The sequence below is a fragment of the Gossypium hirsutum genome, chromosome A13, assembly GCF_007990345.1.
Source record: "Gossypium hirsutum isolate 1008001.06 chromosome A13, Gossypium_hirsutum_v2.1, whole genome shotgun sequence".
NCBI classification, from domain to species: Eukaryota; Viridiplantae; Streptophyta; class Magnoliopsida; order Malvales; family Malvaceae; genus Gossypium; species Gossypium hirsutum.
Genome location: NC_053436.1, coordinates 59838988 through 59854830, shown reverse-complemented (window position 1 = coordinate 59854830; position 15843 = coordinate 59838988).

The following is a 15843-nucleotide window of genomic DNA, read 5'->3' as shown; positions in this document are numbered from 1 at the left end:
AGATATGGTCTTATACGAATTCTCATTTCGACACCATGTCCTAGACGTGGTCTTAGACAAAATCTCATGTCAACTCCATATCCCAGATATGATCTTACATGGTAACTCATACTGATGTCGATGCCATATCCCAGATATGGCTTTCTACGGGATCTTATCAACCCAATGTCATAATATTTGTACCATAAGTATTCCTAAGGTTTAACCGATTTTTATCACCTCAAATCTTTATCGAACAACATCAATAATATTGACAAGACAATTATACAATTTATATAACATTAAGTACTAAATGCATAATAAAAAGTTGTATCAACCACACATGAACTTACCTCGGTACAAAAATATGGACAATTTATTGATATAGTCCAAGATCTTGCTCTTTCCCCGGTCTAGGCCCGGACTCCATTTTTCTTGATCTATAATAGAAAATTTCACTTATTTAATTACCACATTATTCAAAATAGGCCATAAATCATATTTTGACAAAATTATAGTTTTGCCCCTAAACTTTTATATAGTTACAATTTAGCCCCTAGGCTCGTAAAATGAAATGCAGTCAATTTATTTGTTACCCAAGCATAACCAATTAATATTCCCTCTTATAACAACCCATATTTTTCATCAAATCACATTTTTATCACCTATTTTTGCATGTTTTACAAAAAGTCCTTTTAGGTGATTTCATGAAAAATTCACTTAAAAAAAGATGTTCATCTAACACCAAACTTCCATATTCCTCCATTAATCATCAAAATACATGCATGACACACATGGGTAAATTTTTGTACATCAACCCTAGCTCAAAATAGTGGTAGAAATAGTTGTACCATGCTTCAATAGTCTCCAAAACATCAAAAACTAACACGAAAATGACTTACATGTAGAGGGTTTATCTTGCTAAAACTTTCAATCTTCCATGGGGTTTTCTCCTTCAAATTTTTGGCTGAGAATGGATAAGAAGAAGATGGCCACTTGTTTTATTTTATTAGTTTTTGCTTGGGTCATCAAATACCAACCCGTGCCTATTTTTTTGACTTTTTTTTCATTTATTACACTTCATGTGCAGCTATACACATATATAATGGCCTAATTACTCATTAAGGACCTCAACTTTTAAGTTCTATAGCTATTTAAAACCTTTAGCTAATGGAACACAACTTTTGCACTTTACGCGATTTGGTCCTTTTTTACAAATTAAGCATTCAAACGGTAAAAATTTCTTAACAGAATTTTTACACAATCATATTATCATACTGTAGACCTCAAAAGAATATTAAAAAAATTTTTATGGCCTTGGATTTTTAATCCTAAAACCACATTCCGACTAGGCCCAAAATCGGGATGTTACATATAGGCAGACAAAACATGTTAATTCATACACATATCATGTCGTCTATATTCGACCATATCAACTACTTAATTCCATATTCAAAAACATACCAAATCCTTAAACCAAAATCATCAATCTCACATGACTACTAAATGCATTTACACATCCAATTAGTATCTATTTCATGACACAAATTGCACCATATCTTCATCTCAAATTCACACCACAATATGCCAATCTTCGAAACATTAATACATCATATACTAATTAACCAAATCAAAACTATAGCAAACATACCAAAATAAGCCAACATAGAAGGCATTATATACATCACATACATATCACTTGACAACATATAAATCAAGCCAAATTCAACTTCATCAACAACACCATTTACAAGCCAACTCACATGGATAAATTCAAAGTTCATAACATACCAAAATGACACAAGCCTGTACATGCCATATACCTTATATACAAAGCTTCAAAATACAAACGAGTAGTCGATAGCGTGATGATGATTCCCAATGATCCTCGATGTCCGAGCTAACTTCGATACTCTATAAAAACAAAGACAAATAATGTACAGTAAGCTTCATAGCTTAGTAAGTTTGTATGATATAAACTTATCTAATCACCAATTTATCATTCATCAATCTAAGCATAATAACATATAACTCATAAAAATTAACAAACCTTTCACATTCTTGTTCTTATGCTATATATATAAACTTCATGACTTCTTCTACTTGAATTTCATGCTTTTTATGTACATACCTATACAAATTCATATTGAACTCATACCTTCTCATGTTACTGTCGATTATTCAATATCTCGCACACTAAGTGCCAAAAATCTCGCACACTAAGTTCATAACATAGCCGAAGCTACTCCGAATCGAACACTAAGTGCTTTATATAGCCAAAGCTATCTCAAAATGCACACTAAGTGCCAAACATAGTCGATTTATCGTCGAACATTACCGTAGTCTTGTATATATACAATTTATGCAATAACAAAGCATTAAAATATAATTGTAACAATTTTTATCTCGTATGAACTTGCCTCGTACTCGAAATTGACGAATTGAATCGATTACTCGATAACCTTCGATTTTTCCCAATCTAAATCTGATTTTTTTCTTTCTCGATCTATATAAATTCAAAATTAACTCATTTAATTTCCTATTCATTCAATTTCATCCAAAAATATACATTTGAGCTTTTTTGCCCTTTAGCCCCTAAAAATTCACATTTTAACAATTTAATCCCTATTTCACAAATACACAAAATTACACCAATTCATTACAAACCCATGTGTGCCGAATTACTATAGTGCCCCTAGCAGCCCATATTTTTCATTTATTTCAAAATTTAACCCCTCAATTTACACTTTTCTCAATTTAATCCCTAATATGTATTTTTACTCAAAATCACTTTACAAAACATGTATATCAAGCACCAAACTTTCATAATTAATCATAAAACATCATAAAACACATGAATTCATCAATGGCAACTTTCAAAATCATCAAAACTTTCAAAAACTGAGACATGGGCTAGCTAGAACATGAAGCAACGATCACAAAAACGTAAAAATCATAAAAAATTGAGCTCAAAACATACAACAATTGATAATGCAAAGGACCAAACCCTAAAATGCTTCAATGGCTGTTTCTTTTCTCTTTATTCAGCCAAAGATGGTTAAAAAAAAGCTTAATTTGGCTTTTGTTTTAATTAATATAACTTAATTAACTAATTTACAATATTAACCTTATTATAAAACATTTAATATCATCCATTCAATGCCCATTTATTTCCATTCCCATTATCCATGGTCTAATTACAATATAAGGACCTTTCATTTACTAAGCCATAGCAAATAAACACCTTCATCATATAGAATGCAACTTTTGCATTTTACGCGATTAAGTCTTTTTTTCAAATTAACCACTTAAAAGATAAAATTAGCTCACGAAATTTTCACACACATATATTCACATGAAATAAACACCAAAAATAATATTAAAATAATTTTACGACCTCAAATTTATGGTTCCAAAACCACTGTTCCAATTTAAGCTAAAACCGGGCTGTTACACAAGCAACTTCATATCAACATCCCATTGTTAAGGAAGCATTTAGTCTAATTTTGCTATCATAATAGTTGTTGAGATTAATTTGAATGATATGTATACTTAAGTAGCATAACTATCAAGTTTCTTGTTTTTGAGCATAAGTATATTAAATTCATAATTCTGGGAAGAATGTTGTTCTGAAGGAGTCTTCAAAGGTGTTTTCGAGAAATTATTTTCAAATTTATGCATTACTTGGGACAAAAAATGAATTAAGTTTGAGGGTGTGGAAACACGAAAATTGACACACTTTTTCATGCCCTTTTTAACTTAAATTCATGCAGTTTCGATAAAATTCCTATCGAAAAATAATTAATTTTTATAAAATAACTAAAGTGTACTTAAAATATGAACATGTTGAATTTTAATTAATTTTAAAATTAATTTTGATGAATTTTGGTTATTTTCGACAGATTTGCACAAAGGGCGAAAAATGGCTCGGCAGACACTGCTAGAAGCACAAAACCAAGAAGCAATTTGAAGCATCAACTGGACCACTTTTCATAATTTATTAATAATAATTTATTAACGCAAATTAAATTGGATATAAATTAAAATTAATTATATTATGAATTAATACACATAATTTTGGACCGTCTGTTAGATGCAGAATTACCACAAAAGACGAATCAACCAGTTCCATTAAAGAAACCTCTACCACCCTACCCTCAAAGACTTTAGAAGCAGAAGTAGGAAATTCAATTCAAGAAGTTTGTAGACGTACTCAAGCAACTTCAAATCAACATCTCATTGTTAAGGAAGCATTTAGTCTAATTTTGCTATCATAATAGTTGTTGAGATTAATTTGAATGATATGTATACTTAAGTAGCATAACTATCAAATTTCTTGTTTTTTAGTACAAGTATATTAAATTCATAATTCTGGGAAGAATGTTGTCCTGAAGGAGTCTTCAAAGGTGTTTCTGAGAAATTCTTTTCAAATTTATCTATTACTCGGGACGAACAATGAATTAAGTTTGGGGGTGTGGAAACACGAAAATTGACACAATTTTTCATGCCTTTTTTAACTTAAATTCATACAGTTTCGGTAAAATTCCTGTCGAAAAATAATCAATTTTTATAAAATAATTAAAGTGTACTTAAAATATGAACATGTTGAATTTTAATTAATTTTATAATTAATTTTGATAAATTTTGGTTATTTTCGATAGATTTGCATAAAGGGTGAAAAATGGCTCGGCAGACACTGCTAGAAGCACAAAACCAAGAAGCAATTTGAAGTATCAACTGGACCACTTTTCATAATTTATTAATAATAATTTATTAACCCAAATTAAATTGGATATAAATTAAAATTAATTATATTATGAATTAATACTCATAATTTTGGACCGTCCGTTAGACGCAGAATTACAACAGAAGACGAATCAACCAGTTCCATTAAAGAAACCTCTACCACCCTACCCTCAAAGACTTCAGAAGCAGAAGCAGGAAATTGAATTCAAAAAGTTCCTAGACGTACTCAAGCAACTTCAAATCAACATCCCATAGTTAAGGAAGCATTTAATTTAATTTTGCTATCATAATAGTTGTTGAGATTTGTAACACCCCGAATTTGGGCCTAGAAGTATTGGGCCTTGAGTGCGGGTCCGTAAGGAGGTTGTATATAGGTATTTAATTGTGCGATAAAATAACACAATTAAATGTCTGCTTTGGTGGTTAATGGCCCTGAGAAGTGTGAGAAAAATCTTGGGTTCAAACATGGGCTTTAGCAAAAATTTTGGTATTAAGAGAAGAAAAACCTAGATGCTTGGATGAGGGTTTTTAAATTATTGTGTTAAATAAATAACACAAGGAAGCTTGTAGTCTAGTGGTTGTGGCGTCATTAAGGTTGTATGGGAGCCTAGGTTCAAGCCTGGGCTCTTGCAATTTATTTTTGTTTTTTTTAAGGGAACCTAGACTTTGGCCTTTAGACCTTATAATTAATTGGGGATAAAATATGACACAAAAAGCCTTGTGGCTTAGTGGCAAGTAGCGTGTGGAGCATCTGAGGGGAGGCATGGGTTCGAATCCCAAGGCAAGCAAGGAGCATTTATTTTGCTAACAGGGGGCGGCAAGAGTTGGTGTTGAATTTAAACTCTGATGTTGGAGGGATCCCACAGTGGGAAGCTAACATAAGAGTGGTTGCGAAGCTGGCTTTAAATAGAAGAAACCATGAGGAGAGTAAAGGTACCTTTCTTGGCTGATCCCTTTCGTTGTATGGCGTGCTCGTTTGGGTTGGGCGTCGGCTAAGAGTGCTCGGAGCTTGGATTAACTCCAGACGCCAATCAGGTGTGTATTTCTCACTACTCTAGTTGTAGGATGGCTACTTCGGGCCGCGATGGGCCGAAAGGGGTCATGTGGGCCCAATGGGCCAACGGGCCAACGGGCCCAATTGGATAAGCTGTTTGATTGTGTAGTAATTATTAGACTAGGCTAGGTGAATCTCATATCTGTGGCTAGATCTAGGCTAAAAGGGCCACACGAGCGTGTGGGCCCATTTGGGCCGAGAATAGGCTTTAGGCCCATTCGTATTGTTATCCTTGTTTAGAATACTTTAGTTTACCAAATTACTGAAATACCCTCAAATTGTAAAATTACCAAAGTACCCTCGATTTATAGAATTACCGTTTTACCCTTGATTTATAGAATTACTGTTTTACCCTCGATTTATAGAATTACTATTTTACTCTCGATTTTAAAAATTACTAAAATACCATCGGTTTACAAAATTACCAAAATACCCTCGATTAGTAAAATTACCAAAATACCCTAGTCTGTAAAATTGCTAAAATACCCTTGGTTTGTAAAATTACCAAAATACCCTCAATTTGTAAAATTACAAAAATACCCCTAGTTTGTAAAATTACCAAAATACCACTGGTTTGTGAAATTATCGAAATACCCTCAATTTGTAAAATTACCAAAATACCCCTAATTTACAAAGTTACAGAAATACCCTTGACTTTTTAAAAATTATGGAAATACCATTGGTTTAACAAAATTACTGAAATACCCTTGGTTTGTAGATTTACCAAAACACCCTTGTAGGATGAAATGACTAAAATACCCCTATTGGGTAAAAAGACCGTAAAGCCCCTGTAGGGTAAAAAACCGTAAAGCCCCTGTATGGTAAAGTGACCGTAATACCCCTGTATGGTAAAATAACGAATGTGCCCTTATGTTCCGTATGACTGATGTGCTTAGGATTTACATATATTGATATTGGATTAGTTAAGTTTGAGTGACAGGTGGTGGTTATCGTAGGCGATTGATTTTGGAAACGTTTCAACTTCAACCCGTAACAGGTGTGTACTAACCCTCGTAATAGCTTAGATTAATATTTGCTAAGAAGCCGAAATGCTAAAATACCGATATTTCGGGAACTTGTAATGTTGCGTTTGGGTAGATGCGATAAATACGATAAGATCAGTGTTTGGATTGATGGAACAGGTAAGAACTCAATTTTGTGCATGATGGTAAGTTGGGCCTCAATGGGCTGAAATTGGGCCTAATGGGCTTTCGGACCCATTTGGGTAGAATTGATAGAAAATGGAATTTGGAAAAGTTGCACGTTAACACGGTTAGTATTGTTGTAAAATTTGGGTTAAGTAGGCTAAATCAGCATTCGTAGGGCCCATTAGGGGTTTTGGGCCCAAAAGCCCGAATTTGATAAAGTGGGTTAAAGATCATTGTTTAAACACTCGGAAATATTGATAATTGTAATGAACATGGAAAATCCTGATATTTGGTAAAATTACGAAAATACCCTTATAATGTGAAAAATGACTGTTTTGCCCTTGTGGGCAAGTGACTGACTTGGACTGTGTGGTTGACGGATTGATTGTGAACATATGTTGGTGATATGAATGACTTGACTGTGATTGTTTATTCAAATATGGGCATGACATTCTGCATACATGACATGTTGCATTAGGTTGGGTGTTTATATGGATGGAGGAAGTGCAAAAGGGCTTATGCCCCAGTTTATTGAAAAAGGGCTTTGCCCCAGTTTATCGAAAAGGGCTTTGCCCCAGTTATTAAAAGAGGCTAGGCCTCCAGATATATGATAAAGCAGCTATGCTGCCAGTGGTGTGTTGGTTGGGTGGGTTGAATCATTCCCCACATGGTGTTTTGGTTGGTACGGATGGAGAGTAGCGGATAGTGGGTCGAGTAGTCTCCCCAAATGGGCTTGCATACATCCATTGACATTACATGTGATATTGAAATGGTCCTAAGGGCCATACCGTTTACAGTAAAGGCTTCGGCCCAATGATATGATTTATGAAAAGGCTTCGGCCCAGTGATATGATTTATGAAAAGGCTTCAGCCTAGTAACCATTAAATGAAAGGCTTCGGCCCAGTATATGTCAAGACTAAATAGGGCTTTGGCCCAGATTGTACTGATACTATGTTTTCACTATTTGTTTGTTATTGGGATTACACACTAAGTTTTCGTAAACTCACCCCGTTTCTAACTGTGCAGGTAATCCCTAAGCTTAGATGGTTTGGAGCTGCGAGGGACTCAGAGATGGCCACACTACTGTTTCTGTTTCTTTTAATTGCAATAAGTAGCCGATTTATTTCTTTATAAGTTTTATCTTATTAATATTATTGTTTGGTTTTGAGTTGTAATAAGGCCATTTTAATTATTTTTCTGGGATTATTTTATCTTTAATAACTTTAATCTGTTTGCTAATAAATGGGCTAGACTTAGGACGTGTTTTCAAAATGATAATTGTTTTCAAAATAACACCACGCCACGATTATCCGATTTATCAAAGATTTCAACTTAAATAAATTACAACTCGATTTAACCAAGTGTGGCAATGGTTGTGGGCATGTCTAGGATTGGATCCATTAGAAGAGCTTGGTACTTAAGCAGCCTTCATGGCTCACCTCCTCTGTTATGGATTCCTACCTGGTGCCTAGCTCCCATTCACTTTGTTAACTTAACAAAAGTCGGTTTTTAAAGCACTAAAACGAAACATGGGTTTTTAACTTCAATGTGGCACATCAGATTCGGCCATAACGTCTGGGCCGGGTTTGGGGTGTTACAAGATTAAATTGAATGATATGTATACTTAAGTAGCATAACTATCAAATTTTTTGTTTTTGAGCTTAAGTATATTAAATTCATAATTCTGGAAAGAATGTTGTTCTGAAGGAATTTTCAAAGGTGTTTCTGAGAAATTCTTTCCAAATTTATGCATTACTCGGGACGAGCAATGAATTAAGTTTGGGGGTGTGGAAACGCGAAAATTGACACACTTTTTCATGCCCTTTTTAACTTAAATTCATGCAGTTTCGATAAAATTCCTGTCGAAAAATAATTAATTTTTATAAAATAACTAAAGTGTACTTAAAATATGAACATGTTGAATTTTAATTAATTTTAAAATTAATTTTGATGAATTTTGGTTATTTTTGACAGATTTGGACAAAGGGCGAAAAATGGCTCAGCAGACACTGCTAGAAGCACAAAAGCGAGAAGCAATTTGAAGCATCAACTGGACCACTTTTCATAATTTATTAATAATAATTTATTAACGCAAATTAAATTGGATATAAATTAAAATTAATTATATTATGAATTAATACTCATAATTTTGGACCGTCCGTTAGATGCAGAATTACCACAAAAGACGAATCAACCAGTTCCATTAAAGAAACCTCCACCACCCTACCATCAAAGACTTTAGAAGCAGAAGTAGGAAATTCAATTCAAGAAGTTTGTAGACGTACTCAAGCAACTTCAAATCAACATCTCATTGTTAAGGAAGCATTTAGTCTAATTTTGCTATCATAATAGTTGTTGAGATTAATTTGAATGATATGTATACTTAAGTAGCATAACTATCAAATTTCTTGTTTTTGAGTATAAGTATATTAAATTCATAATTCTGGGAAGAATGTTGTCCTGAAGGAGTCTTCAAAGGTGTTTCTGAGAAATTCTTTTCAAATTTTTGTAATACTCGGGACGAACAATGAATTAAGTTTGGGGGTGTGGAAACACGAAAATTGACACAAATTTTCATGCTTTTTTTAAATTAAATTCATACAGTTTCGGTAAAATTCCTGTCGAAAAATAATCAATTTTTATAAAATAATTAAAGTGTACTTAAAATATGAACATGTTGAATTTTAATTAATTTTATAATAAATTTTGATAAATTTTGGTTATTTTCGATAGATTTGCACAAAGGGTGAAAAATGGCTCGGCAAACACTGCTAGAAGCACAAAACCAAGAAGCAATTTGAAGTATCAACTGGACCACTTTTCATAATTTATTAATAATAGTTTATTAACCCAAATTAAATTGGATATAAATTAAAATTAATTATATTATGAATTAATACTCATAATTTTGGACCGTCCGTTAGACGTAGAATTACAACAGAAGACGAATCAACCAGTTCCATTAAAGAAACCTCCACCACCCTACCCTCAAAGACTTCAGAAGCAGAAGCAGGAAATTGAATTCAAGAAGTTCCTAGACGTACTCAAGCAACTTCAAATCAACATCCCATAGTTAAGGAAGCATTTAATTTAATTTTGCTATCATAATAGTTGTTGAGATTAATTTGAATGATATGTATACTTAAGTAGCACAACTATCAAATTTTTTGTTTTTGAGCTTAAGTATATTAAATTCATAATTCTAGAAAGAATGTTGTTCTGAAGGAATTTTCAAAGGTGTTTCTGAGAAATTCTTTCCAAATTTATGCATTACTCGGGACAAGCAATGAATTAAGTTTGGGGGTGTGGAAACGGGAAAATTGACACTTTTTCATGCCATTTTTAACTTAAATTCATGCAGTTTCAATAAAATTCTTGTCAGAAAATAATTAATTTTTATAAAATAATTAAAGTGTACTTAAAATATGAACATGTTGAATTTTAATTAATTTTAATATTAATTTTGATGAATTTTGGTTATTTTCGACAAATTTGCACAAAGGGTGAAAAATAGCTCGGTAGACATCACTAGAAGCACAAAATTGAGAAGCAATTTGAAGTATCAACTGGACCACTTTTCATAATTTATTATTAATAATTTATTAGTGCAAATTAAATTGGATATAAATTAAAATTAATTATATTATGAATTAATACACTTAATTTTGGACCGTCCGTTAGATGCAAAATTACCACAAAAGACAAATCAACCAGTTCCATTAAAGAAACCTCCACCACCCTACCCGCAAAGACTTTAGAAGCAGAAGTAAGAAATTCAATTCAAGAAGTTTGTAGACGTATTTAATAAACTTCATATCAACATCCCGTTGTTAAGGAAGCATTTAGTCTAATTATGCTATCATAATAGTTGTTGAGATTAATTTGAATGATATGTATACTAAAGTAGCATAACTATCAAATTTCTTGTTTTTAAGCATAAGTATATTAAATTCATAATTCTGGGAAGAATGTTGTCCTGAAGGAGTCTTCAAAGGTGTTTTTGAGAAATTCTTTCAAAGTTATATATTACTCGGGACGAGCAATGAATTAAGTTTTGGGGGTGTGGAAACATGAAAATTGACACACTTTTTCATGCCCTTTTTAACTTAAATTCATACAGTTTCGGTAAAATTCCTGTCGGAAAATAATTAACTTTTATAAAATAATTAAAGTTTACTTAAAATATGAACATGTTGAATTTTAATTAATTTTATAATTAATTTTGATAAATTTTGGTTATTTTCGACAGATTTACACAAACGGTGAAAAATGGCTCGGCAGACACTACTAGAAGCACAAAATCGAGAAGCAATTTGAAGTATCAACTGGACCACTTTTCATAATTTATTAATAATAATTTATTAACCCAAATTAAATTGGATATAAATTAAAATTAATTATATTATGAATTAATACTCATAATTTTGGACCGTCCGTTAGACGCAGAATTACAACAGAAGACGAATCAACCAGTTCCATTAAAGAAACCTCCACCACCCTACCCTCAAAGACTTTAGAAGCAGAAGCAGGAAATTGAATTCAAGAAGTTCCTAGACGTACTCAAGCAACTTCAAATCAACATCCCATAGTTAAGGAAGCATTTAATTTAATTTTGCTATCATAATAGTTGTTGAGATTAATTTGAATGATATGTATACTTAAGTAGTATAACTATCAAATTTTTTGTTTTTGAGCATAAGTATATTAAATTCATAATTCTGGGAAGAATGTTATTCTGAAGGAATTTTCAAAGGTGTTTCTGAGAAATTCTTTCCAAATTTATGCATTACTCGGGACGAGCAATGAATTAAGTTTGGGGGTGTGGAAACACAAAAATTGACACTTTTTCATGCCATTTTTAACTTAAATTCATACAGTTTCGGTAAAATTCCTGTCGAAAAATAATTAATTTTTATAAAATAATTAAAGTGTACTTAAAATATGAACATGTTGAATTTTAATTAATTTTAAAATTAATTTTGGTGAATTTTGGTTATTTTCGACAGATTTGCACAAAAGGTGAAAAATGTTCGGCAGACACCGCTAGAAGCACAAAACTGAGAAGCAATTTGAAGTATCAACTGGACCACTTTTTATAATTTGCAAGTAATAATTTATTAATGTAAATTAAATTGGATATAAATTAAAATTAATTATATTATGAATTAATACACATAATTTTGGACCGTCCGTTAGATGCAGAATTACCACAAAAGACGAATCAACCAGTTCCATTAAAGAAACCTCCACCACTCTACCCTCAAAGACTTTAGAAGCAGAAGTAGGAAATTCAATTCAAGAAGTTCGTAGACATATTTAATCAACTTCATATCAACATCCCGTTGTTAAGGAAGCATTTAGTCTAATTTTGCTATCATAATAGTTGTTGAGATTAATTTGAATGATATGTATACTTAAGCAGCATAACTATCAAATTTATTGTTTTTGAGTATAAGTATATTAAATTCATAATTCTAGGAAGAATGTTGTCCTGAAGGAGTCTTCAAAGGTGTTTTTGAGAAATTATTTTCAAATTTATGTATTACTCGGGACGAGTAATGAATTAAGTTTGGGGGTGTGGAAACACGAAAATTGACACACTTTTTCATGCCCTTTTTAACTTAAATTCATGCAGTTTCGATAAAATTCCTGTCGGAAAAGTGTACTTAAAATATGAACATTTTGAATTTTAATTAATTTTAAAATTAATTTTGATGAATTTTGGTTATTTTCGATAGATTTGCACAAAGGGCGAAAAGTGGCTCGACAGACACTGCTAGAAGCACAAAACTGAGAAGCAATTTGAAGTATCAACTGAACCACTTTTCATAATTTATTAGTAATAATTTTTTAATGTAAATTAAATTGGATATAAATTAAAATTAATTATATTTTGAATTAATACACATAATTTTGGACCGTTCGTTAGATGCAGAATTACCACAAAAGACAAATCAATCAGTTCCATTAAAGAAACCTCCACCACCCTACCCTCAAAGACTTTAGAAGTAGAAGCAGGAAATTCAATTCAAGAAGTTTGTAGACGTACTCAAGTAACTTCATATCAACATCCTGTTGTTAAGGAAGCATTTAGTCTAATTTTGCTATCATAAATAGTTGTTGAGATTAATTTGAATGGTATGTATACTTAAGTAGCATAACTATCAAATTTCTTGTTTTTGAGCATAAGTATATTAAATTCATAATTTTGGGAAGAATGTTGTCCTGAAGGGGTCTTCAAAGGTGTTTCTGAGAAATTATTTTCAAATTTATGTATTACTCGGGACGAGCAGTGAATTAAGTTTGGGGGTGTGGAAACATGAAAATTGACAGACTTTTTCATGCCTTTTTTAACTTAAATTGATACAGTTTCGATAAAATTCCTGTTGGAAAATAATTAATTTTTATAAAATAATTAAAGTGTACTTAAAATATGAACAAGTTGAATTTTAATTAATTTTATAATTAATTTTGATAAATTTTGGTTATTTTCGACAGATTTGCACAAAGGGCAAAAAATGGCTCGGCAGACACTGCTAGAAGCACAAAACTGAGAAGCAATTTGAAGTATCAACTGGAATTAATTTTCAGCCTTAGTCAACCCAAAATTTTGTGTATTAATTCATAATATAATTAATTTTAATTTATATCCAATTTAATTTGGGTTAATAAATTATTATTAATAAATTATGATAAGTGGTCCAATTGAGTCGAACCGAGTAAACCGAACCGACCAAGTAATGGACAGCCCAAAACCACCCCATGTGCTGACCCAATTTAGCTTATTGGGTGATTATTTAGCTTTCAAATAGGCCCTTGAAGACTTGTTCAAATAGCATTCAAAACCCTTCACAAATGGTGGCTTTCTAGGTTGCCCCAAGCTTAATTTAGCAAGTTTGAAATCATCATACTTGCCACAAGGGAGGGCTCTTTGGCTACTAATTTTAGCTATTTTTAGCTACCCTCTTCAGTTATAAAAACTCCCTTAAGTTGATCATTTGAAACACACCTCAAGCATTCACATCTTTTCTCTCTTCTCTCCGCTTTCTCTCTTCTTTCCATTCCAAATTCCCTTGCTCTCTTGCCGATTTCTCCTCTTGGAAAAGAGGCATTCATCAGCCATTTGGAGCACCAATTAAGTGTTCATAGCAGCCTTGGTCGATGAAGACAATAGAGAAGGAAGAACAAAGCAAACTAGTCAAGCCACGAAAAACCACCGGATTTGATTCTTATTCCCTATCTCTTTAATTTTTTGTTGTTGTTATGATGAACATATCTATGGATATTTATGTTTTTGGAATGGTTAATTTAATCAATTTAGCTTGAATTTAATTTGTGTTAGGTTGAATGTATTTCATTTGCTAAAATTGTTAAAATTGTGTTTATGTTGTTATAGGTCCCAGTAAGATGCTTGATTAAGTAAAATCACGACTAAGTTATTCATGCATTACAATTGTGAGGTAGCTAATGAATTAATTATTTAAATGGATTGAAATTGTAATTAATGGACACAGTACTTAATCAGTGCATGTTTAATCATCTAAGGTAGCTGAGGGTTAAATTAGCAACAGTATCTGACGATACATTTCCTTGCATAACTTGCAAGATTATTGTGATTAAACTGTTTCAAGGTAGGGATACCTTGCTACCTCACATAGTCTTTTATATGCTTATCAGATTTAATTAATCATTTGAATTGACATAGGGATATGTACAAGAGGTTATTTCGATTTAATAATTATGTATGTGCAATAACATATTTGTCTGTTATGATTTGTTTAATCGATTGAATTCACATAGGGATATAGTTAAGAGATGTTGGATTTTGGTAGGTGAGTATATTCATAAGTTAGCAAATTACCGAGTGAATTTATTTGTAACAATATAAACATGAGTTTAATAACTCTAAGTTACGAAATGTAATTAATCTAACACAATTATGTCATCTTGATTAAAATCATATTTTGAAATCATGCATTTGAGATTTATTTATTCAGTTTAATTAGTTTAAAATCTTAGTTTTTAATCACCTTCTTCAAACAAAATATTTTTTTTCACCAAATTGTTCTAAATAGCATTCATAAATAATTCTTTTCACAATCCATGAGGGTACAATAACTCAATATTTACTTATCACTTTATTACTTGTTGCGATTGTGTACACTTGCACATTTTCGTCGTTCGACCTAGACAGAATAGACAAATAGAAAGTGAGTTTTGGTAACTCAGTGTGTAACGCGTATATTAACAGAAATTCAGATTCAATCTCATGGCAAAACAGACACAGATGGAAATCTTTTATAGAATCAGAATTATATAGATACAAATATGCATAATCCTATCCCCATCCTCTACACACCAACTCCAACCATCCCAACACACCACGTAGGGTATAAAACACCCACCCAACCCTACACATCGAGTAGTGTCTATACAACACTTTCCAGAGTAGTCACAGCAATGCTGCCAATATAATGGCGAGATATTGCCTCATACAAAACACTTCCTTCTCATGATACAAATCTCACCCCATAGCCAGATATAGATAGAATATCAGATATAGTAGAATACAAATACCAAAACGTATATCACAAGAATACTCGTATAACAGATACTTAACATGCTTATACACAACAGTTCAAACATATCGCATCCCATTACATGTATTTATGTATTATTTACGTCATATTCATATTAACAGATTAATAGCTTCCATGTTTTAGGGCTTATAATTAACACATACTGACCCTAGAGAAGGCCCATAGTCTTTCAGAATGACGTGTACAACCCTAGGGAAAAATTCTAAAATTTGGGTCCACATGCCCGTGTGGGTCCACACACCCAAAATTCCTTTCTTGTATGGCCCACACGGTCCAAAATGGCCCAGGACGTGTGTCACACATGGCCAGAGTCGC